Source organism: Rattus norvegicus, chromosome 7 (genome assembly GCF_036323735.1).
Source record: "Rattus norvegicus strain BN/NHsdMcwi chromosome 7, GRCr8, whole genome shotgun sequence".
In the NCBI taxonomy this organism is placed as follows: Eukaryota; Metazoa; Chordata; class Mammalia; order Rodentia; family Muridae; genus Rattus; species Rattus norvegicus.
Window position 1 is genome coordinate 86,550,596 of NC_086025.1, and position 14,098 is coordinate 86,564,693.

Consider the following 14,098-nt stretch of genomic DNA (forward strand, 5'->3'; position numbering starts at 1 on the left):
TCCCCAAGCTCAGACTGTCTGACCTTAAGTGGATTAGCTGGCCTCCTGCATTTCAGTTTCCCAGTGGCAAACCTGAGAACAGATAAAATACATATCATGTTTAGTTCATTGGGCTACTCTACTGTGGGCGTCAAACAAGAACTAATTAACAAATGAGGCACATTTACAAGAAAGACCCTTGAAATTTACAGTGCACATGGCCAGTGTCATGATCATCAAAGTCTTGGGTAACTACAGCCACAAACACAAGTACATCATGTTGTCAAGCATTAAATACTTGGAGTATCATCCACCCTGACACCTATGTATTCCAGATATCTTATAGACTCTGGAATGGCTCTTGATAGTATAAGCAATTTTTAAAAAGGGGTGGGGGATTTTGTTGTATTACCCTCCCCCCCACCCCCATGAATGACAGGTAAAGGAGACCCTTCTTTTAATGTATGTAAAACCATACACACAAAAGGTTCTCTAGGGTCTGGAAGTATATTTGTTGCAGAAAAAAAAAAGGTGGTTCCACCTTTTTGAAGACAAACTAAAGTGCAATTGTTTATAAATGATTAAATGATCTACAGTGTTCATGATCAATTTTAATAAGGTTACGCCAAGTGTTTATTTGACAGGGGCACATTGTGATATGTGTGGAGGGTATCTGACAGCACCGGCAGCAGTAAGCACTTCCAGCTCTAAGAACACCTAAGAGCTGTGGTACCCTGAGTGATGTTAGAAGAAAGGAAAAAACAAGCAAGTAAGGACCATCCTGGGGCATCTTGGAGGATGAAGGCACTTCCTGCCAGGGGTCAGTAGTCTGAGTTGCAGGTTTTTCCCTTTGCCTTTGCCTGACAGGGTTTTGTGAAGGAATCTGAAGGAGGTTGGTTCTGAAGGCCTAGCATGCAGGGGGTTCTAAAGGATGCAGCATGTGGCGGAACATGCTGGTATTATCCCAGTAGAAATAGTCAGGGATATCCTGTATAGATCAAGGGGTGGGGGAGTGGAAAAGGAACCCCACCCTCAAAGAACGAAAGAAAGGCAGTAGAAGTGAACAGCCTCATCTCGCTCCCAGGGAGTAAGGTCAGAGCAAAGAGAATTGAGCAGTGTATGTGTTAAACTCCGGGTTAGCGTGTAACAGACACCACCTCCCAATCTTCTTAAGGTTCCTAGCAATTGAGTATTATTCTTCTGGGCTGGAACAAATGAGAAAAGGGAATCCAGACTGGAGGAAGGGGTTGCCAAGGACTCATTTCAAATTTTTAAGACAAATACTGACTGAGTAACTTCTCTGTCCCAACCATGCTAGAGTCTGGCATGGTCTGTCTATGGCTCCTTGCTGTTCACAATACACTAGCAGGAAGGTTTTCTGAGTGCCACAGCAGCACCGCAAAGGCTGGAGAGGAAATGATATCCTATTTTACAAAGGAAAGATCACGCTTGGGTCGGGAGTTCTTGAACTTCTGTTTATCTTGTTTTAAGGGGACAGTGCATTGTGGGATGCCCACAAGACCTGCTTATCATGAGATGTAGGCTGCTTAAAACAGAGTCCCGTCTCCAGCGTTTCTGCTTTATTTGTTCTGGAATGTGACCGTAGAATTTACTTTTCCAACAACTTCCCTATTAAGGCTGAGACTGTTAAGGACGCCCGACTGTAGGAGCACACTGTGATTTCAATATCCACAGAAACAGACCTGGAGCTGGAGACCATTGAATGCAGGACCAAGAGACTGGCACTCCGGGCAGAGAAGTTATAGGGACCCTGCATACCTTGGCATTTTATTCCCTGGGTGGGAAGACCTTTAGAAAAGTTTTCGGCATGGGAGTGATGTGATCTGATTTCTATGAGCCCCTTGTAGCTCAGTGGTTCTCAACTTTCCTAGTGTAAGGTGGCTTAGTTCCTCATATTGTAAGGACCCCCCAACCATAAAATTATTTTCATTACCACTTCATAATTGTAATTTTGCTACCGGTATGAAACGTAAATATCTGATATTCAGATGGTCTTGGGCAACCTTGTGAAAAGGTCATGTGACACCCCCACCCCAGGAGTCATGACCCACAGGTTGCTGTTCTACTTAATAGGCCTGAGAGTCGGGTTTCTTATGTGTTTGTTTTCATGGGATTGGAAACAGACTGGCCTCCAAACTTGCTAGGTAGCCAAATATGATGTTGAGCGTTTGATACCTCAGTCTCCACCTCCTCAGTGCTGGGCTTAGAGGTATCCATCACTATTGCCAATTTACGTGGTACGGTGGCCCTAACTTGGAGCTTCTGCATGCTAGGCAAACCCTCTACTAACCTAGCTACACCCTCTCCCTGCCTTGCAAGTTTGTACAACAAATACAAAATTTTAAAAATCTTTACAGTTTACACCAGGACAATGGCATGGAGAGGATGCAAACTTCAAGTCCTATTTTCATGATAAGGAAATTATGACAAGCAGAATTGTCACTGGCCTAGTGACCGTTAATGAGTCGTGCTAACTGAATAGTGTTTTTCCCAACTGCAGTTGAAACTGAGAAGTCTCTCTCCTACTAACTCTGGATTTTCCATAAACTGACAAGTTGAGCTAAGCTATATTTTGCTGTGTCCTTTGTGTGTTTGACAACTTGGAACTGGCTGCTATTTCTAGTGATAGGACAGCCTTTTGTGGGTGTTTTCTGAGGAACAAATGGTGACAAGAAGTTGCCCTTCTCCGAGTTTGGTTGTACTTTTAAGAGCCTCATAGAAGTTCTACTGACCCCTGGTGGAAGAGACCTTCATTCTACCCTGCGTGCCTGTGTAGGCAGCTGTTGCTTTACCCAAAGGCTCGGGTTTCTTTTCAGAAGTTTATGTAACCGTACTGTCTCCCAGAACACAGGTTAGAAAAAAAACAAGAAAGGGAAAGACAGAATCACAATAAAACTGACTTGTGCTAGAGTTTACAAGCGTAAGAAGTTTCATTTTTGTGGGGCTCTATTCATATTTATAGATCCATTTATAAATGGAGTAACAGAGAGAAAATGAGCAATTGAAATGTCAATTGTAGAACGTGATGAGGCAGGTTCGCCCACAATTCCAGTCCACTTTCCATGGTGCAATTCTCTTCCAACATTGCCAGAACTCTTTTTTGTTTGTTTGTTTAATTTCTTTTACCCAGTATTGTCTTCTATGATGTCAACAGAACTTTAAACATTTTTTTCTTGTCCTTTTGGCTTCTATATTACTATGGTCCAAAAAAAATTATTGGTGCTCACAATGACAACTATGAGACACTGGAAAATCTTAAAGTACTTTCCCAGCCATCAAGAAAGTTTAAACCGGGCTGGAGCACTCACTGTTCTTCCAGAGGTCCTGAGTTCAAATCCCAGCAACCACGTGGTGGCTCACAACCATGGTGAGGTGTGATTGAAGTACAGCTACAGTGTACTCATATAAAATGAATGAATGAATGAATAAATAAATAAATAAATAAATCTTGAGAGAGAGAGAGAGAGAGAGAGAGAGAGTTTAAACCACATCCAGATCTACTCTGTGAGCTAAGTACAATTCATGGACATTCAAATCATTTGCAGTTGGTTACCCTTTCATCTCATCCACAGAACACAGAACTAGTGAGAAGCTCCAAAGCTGTTTCTTATGTGGAATGGTTCGTATTTCTCTAAACCTTGGATTTCTTAAGAGCAAATCTCTAGGTCATTTTCACAATGCCTGGCATCTTTATGAATAGGTAAAAAGTACACTCAAATATGCATGGGTAGAGACTGTTCTTCTGGCCTCCGTGAGCCATCATTTTGAAAACTTGACGTCTAATCAAACAGAACCATTTTTCAAATTAGAAATTCACATATGTTTATAACCACCCAATATGTCAACCTTCAGCAAATGCTTCTACGTCCACTCCCATCTCTTCAAATAACTTACTTTTTCCCCATGTTCTTGACACAGATCACATGGTAGACGTGTGGGCAGCTCAGAAACTGAGGAAAACCATATAAAGATAGCTAATAAATATATTTTGATATATTTGTATGTAAATTTCAGCACAGGCCTTATGTCAACAAAAATCTGATTATTCGAAGCTCACTAAAGTACACTAAAAATACTTTCTGGCTTTAAATAAAAGCCTTGAGCAGGGAATTGCTCACAGGGGCATAATTCCTATTGGTTCCCTCCTACTGAGGATTTAAGCCTGCAGTTGCTTACCAGAGCTGCTGGGCCAGTAATTCCTCTTGTGGAGGGGAAAAAAAAATGCAGCTTTCAGTCCTGTTGCAGACAGGATAAGTCTGGGTTCCTTTCTTGTTCCTTTTGGCCTGTGGTGACTTGTTGCTAACGGGAATCTTCACTCAAGGCCTGTTCCAAACACGAGGTAGATACTCTCTGGAGCCCCTTCAATCCCCGCGACAGGAGCTCGCACCACTACCCCCAACAGCTGCTCCATCTGGGCTCTGGTCTGACCTTGTCACCCTCCGTGGTTTTTGACTGATCTTGGGATTCATTGCAGCAAGAACTGCCAATTGCTTTAAGATATATGCTGTTTTGACTAAGAGAATGCTAAAGAAGCCACTATGACTAAATGACCATTGGGCCACAGTTGATTCTTCATGCTCATAGGTAGATGTAACCTTAAGAGAGCCTTCTGGTGGCATAGTGTCATCTGACTCATGACTGTGCACATTCTACTCAAGCACACAATAATCAAAAACCTTACTTAAGTAATATGTTTGTGCACTATATTTTGTTCACATTCTTTTCCCTCTCGAAATTCCTCCCAGATACGTCCTGCTCCACCCACCTTCATTCATGTTATCTCTCTCTCTCTCTCTCTCTCTCTCTCTCTCTCTCTCTCTCTCTCCAAAAACCAAAAGAAAACAAAACAACAACACAAAATCACCACAGGAAAACAGTCAAAAGGTACACGCACGCACACACAAAGCAAACACAAACAAAAACCACATGGGATTTGTTTTGCTGGTGAACTACTCCTGGGCATGAGGCCTGCCCTGGGTATGGTTGACATGACTTTCCACTGGACAAAACTAATAGTTCTTTCCCAGAAAATACAGATTGCACATAGCTTCTTGGTTAGGGGTTGAGTTTTGCTTCCACTTCCCCTGCTAAGTGCTTGGATTCAGTGTGGTTTGAACCCGTGCAGGTCTAGCGTGCGCTGTCACAGTCTTTGTGAGTTCATATATGCATCAGTTCTGTTGAGTCTGTTTCTTTGAGTCACCCACCAGCTCTGACTCTCAAAATCTTTCTGTCTGTTTTTATGCATAGAACACTGAGCCTTAACAGGCTCAGTAATGACGTCAGTTTAGGACAGATTGCTTCAAAGTCTTACTCTCTACACATTGTCTAGCTGTGATCTCTGAAGCTTATCTGCTGAAGGCTGAAGGATGCTCTTATCTGGGTACCAGCCTGTTATGGCAGCGTTGGGTCCCTCGTTCAAACTAGTTCTGAGGGTTGGCTGAGTCACAGCAGACTGGGGATAGTCCAGACTAAAAGGTTGAACAGCCTGCCAGTAAGAACTAGGAAAACCCTGGGGGCCTGCCCAGGCCAAGCCCCCAGGAGCAGGGGATGGGCTGGAAGAACGGCCTTCTTCGGGTAAGCTGTGCCAGTACCAAGGTTAAATCTGAAGAGACTAGAATGGAGAACAAGATTAAACCTAGTATTTATGCGAACTGCATACCATGGAGGCAGGATAGGATAGTGGTGAACACACATGCTTTGAAGTCTTACCTTTTGAGTTCAAATCCACAATACTGGTTGTGACTTTAGGCAAGTTATTTAGCTATTCTCAGCCTCAGTTTCAGCATGTGCTGCCCTGAGAGGATGATGAGCACATCTTCAGATGTTTGTGCACATAACCCATTTAACCTAGCACCACCACCTTGGAGGCGGTACTTGGCGAATGTCAAATAGTCGACCGGCTGTCTCCTCTCCCATCCCTCCCCAATTAGACTGGATTTCACATTCTCTGTTTTTAGCAGTTGTGTCTCCTAGAATTTGAATTAACGTCCCTCATAATTAAGATTGACATTTTAGCAAATCATGTTAAAGTGTTGCAGTGGCTATTAAAAGAAAAACAAAACAAAACATGTTCATTCATCCACTTATCCATCCAATAACAAATAGCTATTAAATGTCAAGTTTCTCTCTCCTGGGTATGCAACATGTGAGCCAAACAGACCTTTACTACCGCCTAGAGACTGTGAAGTCTTCTCAGGGAGATGGTAGCCAGCAAGTAAATAAATAAAGTAAGTGCTAAATGCTAGAACTGTTCAGGAAATGGAAGGTACACAACAATGGACATATTGTTTAAACCCAGTGATCAGACACACTATCTTGGGAGGCATTTAAACAGAAGTATGAAGCTTTAAACAAGTATGGAGGATAAGAAAAGAGTCAACTTTGCAAGGGAAAGAACCTTCTAGAAAAAAAAAATTCTCCAGGCTAGATAAACCAGCCTATCTGTTCAGGAACAGAAAAGACCACCAAGAGGCAAACTATCTTGAAGTTAGGCACTAGATCCTACATGCCAGACAATAGCTACTCAGAGGACGTTTTTGGTGACTATATATGTTATCCATAGGAAAAGGAAGCTATAGAGACTGAGTTTTGAAGTGGAATGTTGGTGGGATCAAAAACATATCCTTTTTGTTTGTTTAGTTTTTTGCACTAGAGTCTCATGATGTTGTCAAATACAGAGATCCCCCTGCCTCTGCCTCCTGAGTGTTGAAATCAAATCTTTGCACTGCCATGCCTAGCCAAGTACCTAGTCTTTTTCAATATTCCAGGTGCCCTATGTCCAGGTTAGACTGCACATAGCCTAGGCTCCACTCTGCTGTGTGTTAGTGTCATCCTGATTCTATCTCTCCAAACCCTTACTCATCATTATTCTTTTCTGTCTCTCCCTAATAGGAACAAGGTAGGTAGATGGATTGCATTGTGAATCCTGACAAGTCTAGTCTATGCCCTTAGTCTATGCCTTAGAGTGAATGGTAACTAAATTTATTGTGCTTACTGTTGCCAGGCAATATACTAAATGCTTTAAATCTAATAACCCAATTAATCTTTTTTACAAGCCTAAAGGTATGGACCATTATGAGTAACACCTAATGGCAGACCTTAAGACTAAAAGTGCATACCAAGCTCTTACAGCTGAGAAGCAATCAAGCTAGGATTTAAACCTAGGCAGTCTGGCTCCAAGGCCCTTGGTCTTAACTTAGTCATATAGTCTCAGTCTACCTGTACGAAGCACATCTGGGAGAACATGGAAAAGTCCATATTCAAGGGCCACACTTGCAGTTTTGACAATGACATATTAGTTATATATTTGTGCATAACCAATTAATCCAAATGAGAAGTTGGAAGCCACAGACATTCCTTCCCCTACAGTTCTGTGGGTCAGGAACTCCAGCACCATTTAACTAGGTTCTATGCCTTGAAGTCTTTTGCAGATTTTAATCTGAATATCGGACATGGTGGTAAGCCCAAGGCTTGCCTAATGAGTATCCAGTGTCTGTGTTCACTCTTACATCTAGCTGTTGCTAGACTGCAGGTTCTCATTGGCTCTAGGTGGGATAATTTAATGACAAAGTCTGTTCAGGTTGCACTGGGTCTTCTCAATAAGGGTGAGAACATAGCTAAGACCATACCCAAGTCTTTTATGGCTTGTCTTTGGCATGCCTCCAATATATTCACTGGGTTGCCTGCTAGAGTAGGTACGTGGATGATCCAAAACTTTGTATTTTTAATGCTGCTGACAATAAAAGACTACATCCCGGGAAGTACCCATATACTGGCGATAAATCAATAAAGGAAAAAAAGAAGAGCAGAACCAGCAAGTCAATCAGCACAGCCCTTGGCTGAATCACATCCAACATCTAAACACTTCTTTCTCCACCCTAGCTGTCCCCACCACCACTTGCATTCCCATGGCTCCTGTCAAAAAATGTCAAGAAAGAGACTGAACCCAGAAACTCAGGAATTATCCACATTGGTCCTTGGAATCTGGGCTGCACTAGAGCAGTGGCCTCTTCTTTTCTGCTTCCTGTGTACCCCATCTCTAGTGTCTGAACAACCATCCTCTACACAGAAAGAACTCACATCTCAAGAATCACAGCATCCAGAGGGAAGAAGCCTTTCACAATTCTCTTTCCTGTTCCCTGCTTTTCAGAGCCGATTGGAAGGGAATTGGTTTTAACTCTACAGGGGCCTTAAGCCAGATTTGCTCTTCTTGCCTAAATGAAACAGGCCTCTCCACCCAGTTCCGCATTCTTGGACCTGGGTGCCTGCTAAGTGACCTGCTGTGCCTGATCCCCACCCCAAGGCCAGCTACAGGGATGGGAGGAGACAGACCAGAGGCTTGGTCCCAGGTTTCACTGGCTACCTGAGAGACTGTTGTCATTCTTGCCCTGCCATGCCTGGAAGAAGGAATGTTTATCAGATCTGAACAGCTGCCCAGGGTGCAGGGAGATGGATGTTACTAAGCATATGCTTTTATTGTATGTGTGTTGGTATCAAGAAAAATTACATCTTGTTCTCACCTTGCACATTCTATGAGCACTTCACCACTCCTGGTCCCTAACTGATGAATCTACTTGCATCCTAATTTCTTTCTCTTCTTATACTTAAAATAAATTCTCTCTTGTCACCTTCTCACAGCTTCTAGTAACCATGCTTCTGGTGGCTGAGAGGGATCTCTTTTATAATGCAGGCAAATCATCATGGGGTTGGCCTTTCTTTACTTTATGTCTAAGCCTTACCTTGACTTCTAGTAACCTGTGCACAGCAGGTGTATATCCCAGTCTATGACATCAACCAGATCAGTAGTATCATGGTGACTGGAAAGTTTTCATCAAGAAACTGGTTCAGTTTGTAAACGCACTTGCATTACAAACCCGGCGACCTGAATTCAGACTTCATAACCCAAGATGGAAAGAGAGTATTGACTGCACAAAGTTATCCTCTGACCTCACATGTACATCTTAACACAGGTGTGTGTGTGTGTGTGTGTGTGTGTGTGTGTGTGTGGAGAGAGAGAGAGAGAGAGGAAGAATTATAAAATCAAAACTATATCTTTTTTAAAAGAAAGCATATTAAAGAATTGAATGGATCTCCAGAATTCGTCCATTAATTCAAAAGAAAAATGTATCATTCATTCTCTTAATTAACGAAAGGAAATTGAGGCTAAAATATACGAAACCCAGCTCATAAATGCCCTACTTGCTGCCCAGTTCAGTAACTGTCACCTTCCTTCCCTTTAGGCTCATCCCTGCATCTTCTTTCTTGCCCTCACACCCAGGAGTAGATCCACCCTACTTCCTGCTAACAAATGGTGTGTAACAATTTCAGTTTCAGTGACTGGCCAAAGGGGTTAAGCCATAGTCTGAAGCAAAGTAATTAAAATAAAATCAACTACATATATATCGTTTTCACTCAAGCCGTGTTTAAAGACAATTGGCCTAACAAAACAGCAGTAAGGCTGCACCTTGCTTCCCCTCTTGTTCAACTGTGGATTGAAGTTAAATGGTGGGATATGTCGATATATGTCAACATATGGATTATGTCTTCGTTTGGTACTTTACTGGTTAGCTCTTCATCACTATGACAAAAAGAATTTAACGGAATTATTTATGGGAAGATTTATTTGGCTCATGGTTTGGAGGGTTGGCCCTTGGCCATGGGACTCTATGTCTCTGAGAATATTGAGTATCATTATTGTAGAGGTGTATGGCAGAGGCTGCTCACCACAAGACAGACAGACAGTACAGAAAGAGGGGTCCAGGACCCATTCCCAGCAGTCTAGTTCCTTCAATTACATCTTCCTCCCCAACTCTAGATTTTGTAAAATTTCCCAAATGTATAATGGGCTGGATGCTAGCTATTCAAAAGCAAAGCATTTAAATCATAAACCCATGACAGACATTTTATACTCAAGTCATTTCAGGAACTATTTTTTTTCTTATTTGGGGACAGAGTCTCATCATGTAGCCCATGCTGGATCTTCCAGCCATGGCCTTCCTAGTGCTGGGATTACAGGCATGCATTATCTTGCTTGGATGGGTCCTCTTAACATTGTTCTTCAATGGGAATATGCTTAGATACTCTAAGACGATACAAAATGAAATATAAAAGTCAAAATCACATTGTTTTTTTAAAAAACAAAAACCAAACAAACAAAAAGATGTTTTCACAGGTAAAAGTCCTTGCGATGCAAGCCTAATGACCTGAGTTTGAATTCCTTAGAACATATATAAAAGCTAGATTCAGTGGTACGTTGTTGGTAATCCCACCAGCAAGGTGGAGTTGAGAGGATCTCCCCAAGCTTGAGAACTAGCTCGCCTGGAGAGCTCAGTACAGAATAAACAAGATAGAAGGTGAAGATTAATACCCACCTGAAGATGGTTGCCTTCTGACCTCCACATGCTTGCCAAGGGACATGTAGGCCCTCACGAATACATACAAACATACAGACACACACACACTATACAAATAGACAAAAAAGTAACTTTTGAAATCTATTTTAAAGTTCTATATCATGTGAAATAGCAACAATAATGAGGATGAAGCAGAAATCTTAGGAGGAAAAGTAACTGCTTGGGGACCAGGATCATCTACCTAGAATGCCTGCTTCATTATGAATATATGATGGGCAAAGGAATAAGGCAGTAATCTAACAATATAATATAAATAGAACATGGGGGAAAAGTTTGGGGAAAGGAAATTTTTAAGTTAAAAAGTTGAAAACAAATAACCACCTGAAAAATTAATCAGCTTGATAAATCATCTTTGAAATACACCGTCCAATAGGCAAATGGAGTTTCTTTCCACTAAATTGGTTTCATTTCTGTTTCAGCACTGCCTGTAATCAGTAACAGGAGACACGCATTGAGAATGGCTGTATTATTTCTGTGAGCCATTTGCTTTATTCTCAATAGGTTTCTGGAGGCTGGATCTTATTTTTGAGGCAAGATCTTTCACCAACATACATTGTTTGTCTGGCTCTAGGGAGAGGTGATTAGCTTTCTTGGAGTAAATGTCCCTACAGTCACAAACTGGCCCTTGGCCAAGAAGCCAACATCAAGTCATGTATCCCAGCCATGTGTAAACCTGCCCCAGGCCTCCCCAGGTTTTGGGCTTGGACATCAGAGCACTGTATATGTGACTTTCTGGTTGTGCGTTTCCTCTGGCTGCATGGCCATGGTGTTAATAACAGGATTCTTACTTCAGACATTTCAGAATCAATGAGAACAGGTGAAATATGCTATATAACAATACTGCCAAAAAAAATTCTCCAAGTTTACACTTTACATAAGAGCCAAAAGGCTTGTTTTCCTTTGATAAATAAGCCTGAAGTTTGAGGATGATTCCACACCATCCACAGAGTGGGCAACAGACAAACTGACCACCTACACTCTTGGTCTGAAAATTATTAACATGGCTTGCGTGCTATGGTAGTTGAAATAAGAATGACCCCCATCAGCTCATATACTTGAATGCTTGGTCTTTGGTTGGTGGAACTGTTTGGGAAGGATTAGAAGGTGTGGCCTTGTTAGAAGAGGTGTGCCACTGGGAGGTGTCTTTGAAGTTACAAAAAGCTTGAAGCCTATACCATTTCAAGTTAGCTCACTCCACCTTCTACTTTTTTCTATTTATTTATTTATTTTTATTGGATTTTTTATTTACATTGCAAATGTTGTTCCCTTTCCTGGTTTCCCAGCTATAAGCCCCCTATCCCATTCCTCTCCCCTCCTTCTATTAGGGTTCTCCCCCTCTCCAACCACCCCCCTTTCTCATTGTCCCAACATTCCTCTGCATGGGGGGATCCAGCCTTGGCAGGACCAAGGACTTCTCCTCGCATTGGTCCTCAACAAGGCCATCCTCTGCTACATATGCAGGTGGAGCCATGAATCGATCCATGTGTAGTCTTTGGGTAGTTGTTTAGTCCCTGGGAGCTCTGGATGGTTGGTTCTGTTGTTCTTATGGAGTTGCAAGCCTCTTCAGCTCCTTCAAGCCTTTCTCTAATTCCTCCAACAGTGACCCTGTTCTCAGTTCAATGGTTTGCTGCTAGCATTTGCCTCTGTATTTGACATGCTCTGGCTGATCCTCTCAGAAGACAGCTATATCAGGCTCCTGTTAGCATGTACCTCTTGGCTTCATCAATATCTTCTAGTTTTGGTGTTTGTATATAAATGGGCTCTATACCCAGGTAGGGCAGGTTCTGAATGGCCATCCCTTGAAGTCTCTGCTTCAAACTCCTATTAATATTTTTGTTCCTCCTTTGAAGAAGAACTGAACCATCCTTCTTTGGTGGTCCTTCTTCTTGAGCTTCACGTGGTCTGTGGATTTTATCTTGGGTAATTTAAGCTTTTGGGCTAATATCCACTTATCAGTGAGTGCATACCATGTGTGGGGTTTTTGTTGCTGTTGTTGTTGTTGTTGTTGTTGTTTGTTTGTTTGTTTGTTTGTGATTGGGTTAGCTCACTCAGGATGATATTTTCCAGTTCCAACCATTTGCCTACGAATTTCATAAAGTCATTGTTTTTGATAGCTGAGTAATATTCCATTGTGTAGATGCACCACATTTTCTGTATCCATTCCTCTGTTGAAGGGCATCTGATTCTTTCTAGCTTCTGGCTATTATAAATAAGGCTGCTATGAACATGGTGGAGCACGTGTCTTTGTTGTAATGTTAGAGCATCATTTGGGTATATGCCCAAGAGAGGTATAGCTGGGTCCTCAGGTAGTGCAATGTCCAATTTTCTGAGGAACACCTCCTACTTTCTGATGAGGATTAAGCTCTCAGCTAGTGACAAGCTTGGCAGTCTGCTGTCATGATTCCCACTGTGCTGGTCATGGACTCTAACCCTCTGACACTGTAAACCCCAATACACTGTTTCTTTACTAAGTTGCCTTGGCATCTGCATGGCAACAAAAATAACCAAGACACTTGCCAAAATACTATGAATAAATTATCAATAGTGGGTGACATTCATATGTCCTAATATTTCTTCTCTTCTCTTAGGGATAACATTCAGCATCTAATAGCAAACATGACAGGAAATATTTTTAAAGTTTCAGAATTTGGGAGCTGGTATAGTTGGATGGACAACCTGTTAAAAACAGATTAATAAAATGTGGAAATAAAGAAGAATTACACTTATTTCCCTGTTTTCCCCCAGGTTCCTGATAGAAGTAGCATATCTCCACTAAATGTTTCTGAAACAAAGGTCTTGTAATGATATTTCAATTAGCACGTTGTCTAGAGATTGGCATTTGTCAATGAAACAGACTAATCACAATTCTGGTTTTACCAATCACATTTCTGGCTTTCCCCAGTTCCAGGCATTACGAACCTCCTTTCTGAGTTGTTGGTCAGGGGACTCCAAGAGACTCCCAAACCAGTATACGCTATTGATGTTGCCTTTGATAGAATGTAAGTCCATATGACTGAAGGCATCATATACTTTGAGCACAGAACTCAAGAGAATTTCACCTGAGTCTGGCCTGAAAGCCTCCTGCCCAACGACTAGCTTTCATAATATTGGAAGGTGCAATGTATGCTATCAAGGGAGGGAAATAATTAAATGTCCTACCTAGAAATGACATCTATGAGTCACAACATTAACCAACAAGGCAAAGTATTCCTAAAGGAGATAGCCAGTGTTAACACTTGAACATATATGCTTCCAACATTTTCCATTCATATTTATGCATTCATAAATAACAGATCAAACTAAACACCACTTTTTTTGTAACTAAAATAGTCTCAATGCACTGTTTTACAATGCCCCAGTGGGTGGGTGGGTGAGTGTTCTTTATTTTCACTAACTTACCCACGTTCTGGTAATTGTGCAATCTGAAGGTGTTCTTTCCATTTCTTCAAATGAGTGCTATTAGCTTCATGCTGAACCGCTCTTATTCCAACTCAAGTGTCCAGTGTGTTCATAGAATGGGAAGCCACTCCCCTCAATGGCTCCACAGTTACTGTGCACCACCTTCAGGAAACTTGGCAAATGTGACATTGTCAGCATCATTCACAGAGGGTTTCTAGAGCATGTGCCTTAAATTCTAAGTAGAGTCCCCTGGTCTCCAGATGATAAATGGCTACTTCAAAGCCATA